The sequence below is a fragment of the Dioscorea cayenensis genome, chromosome 1 (assembly GCF_009730915.1).
Source record: "Dioscorea cayenensis subsp. rotundata cultivar TDr96_F1 chromosome 1, TDr96_F1_v2_PseudoChromosome.rev07_lg8_w22 25.fasta, whole genome shotgun sequence".
In the NCBI taxonomy this organism is placed as follows: Eukaryota; Viridiplantae; Streptophyta; class Magnoliopsida; order Dioscoreales; family Dioscoreaceae; genus Dioscorea; species Dioscorea cayenensis.
In genome coordinates, this window is record NC_052471.1 from 20,165,460 (window position 1) to 20,167,410 (window position 1,951).

Below are 1,951 nucleotides of genomic sequence, written 5' to 3' on the forward strand. Positions count from 1 at the left end.
CATTGTGTGTCACTCACTCACAAGAGTTGCCAAGAAGAACTCTCAATCCTAGTGGCACTTTAGGGGAGCATTCATATAATCAAGTCTCCAAGATTGGAACTCATAATAAACATCAATTAATTGAAAGCATAATAAAGTGGTTCAATGAAATGAATACATCCTCGGGTTCATAAATACCCAAGTACCCACTAGGGGTTTAGCTCTCCATGGAGCTAGATGCAATCAATCAAATCGAATGTAAAAACAAAGCATCCATAGAAAACCCCCTCATTAGTCATGGGTGCGAGGTTGAGAGGTTATTCAATCTAGGGCTTAATTGTGGGTAGGGATCTTTCACCTGGACCAAAGGATTAGGTCTATACATAGGAATAGGGTTTACCACTTGGAATCCCTAGAGCTTATTGCAATTCTATGCGAGTGCAAGGTTGAGAGGTTATTCAATCTTTCCTCTGGGACATGTATAGAGTTAGGCATGGTTGACCTTAGATTTGGGATCATGTAATTAAGGATTTCCACGAGTCATTGTTACATCAATTAGGAAGTATAATAGACGGTTCTTGCACTTGAAATGATTGCCCTAGGCAGATCAATATCCGGGTACCCCATCTTTATCGATTGCCTTACCTTCTCCTTTACTTGTGCCTTCTATCTTGTTGTTTTTATTTTCATTATTTCATATTTTGTCATACTTATCACTACTCATCTTCTACATTAGTTAAGAAACAACTCAAGTGTTTTTATTATCTACTCTCTGTGGATACGATACCCATTCATCTGGGATTATTGCTTCGACACCCATGCACTTGCGGTTTAGACACATATATAGACGTGTCCATAAGGGACACTTATACAACATATAAGGAAGACAAAATCATAAAAGAAGTAATGAAAACCCCCTCTAGGTCATGATCCCCTTGAATAGATGAAGCTTCACAAGTTTGTCAATGATGGCCTAAATCTTCACTGCAACTCCTTCTCCGTTGCTCCTCTCCCTCTTGGTGATGATGTGTGCTCATTCCCCCAATAATCTCCACTGAAAGATGGCCGAAAGGCCCCAAAGAAGTGCGGTGGCGGTGGCCCAGACGGCCAACAAAAAAGTCCCTTTTTTCTGCCCTTGAACTCGGTATTTATACTCTCTAAAGCATACAGGCCGTATGGGGGCTGTATAACACTAAAAAAACCTAGATTTGCGCTTATGGGGGCCGTATAGGGTGCATACGGTCTCCATACTGGGTAATATAGGGGCTGTATGAAATTCTGGGCAGACAGCTTCAAACCGTCCCACTGCTACAGTGTTGTTACAATAACTCAGTTAAAGTACTTTAGGACTGTTTTTTCTCTTTTTGCCTAAATGATATCATCATGTTCTCCATCGCTTCTTTGTGCCCTACAAAGCAAATAGTACACAGTTAAGCGCAAAACAGGCATGAAACCTCACAAAATACATGCAAAGTGCATAAGATACATATAGGAATAGACCTACATTTAGACACTTATCAAATATCCCCACACTTAAGCTTTGCTTGTCCCCAAGCAAACAACTAATGAAAAACAAAGAGACTGATAAGTGGCTAAACGCATTACCTCCAGCTCAAGCAAGTATAAGAATCCAAAAGCAATGGACAATGATAAATAGATGTTGAGTTATTGTCAATAAGCATAATAAAAATATACCTTGTCTCACCCCTAATATGTCTGTACCATGTAAGTGAATCCTATATCTCATTTGCCCTGATAAGGTCTAGCCTAAGGACTTCAATCAGTACAGCTCTAGATGATAATCACTCGACATACAAAGAATACGAAGTCTTAAACTACTAAGTGCTACTTCAATGGCCAAGTAAGATACTTCTAATTCTATAGCCCAAACCTAAATCGTCTTTCTTCTCAAAACCTTTGGTAGGTACTCAAGAAGATCACTAGGGTTTTTATTTTCATTTCATCATTCATT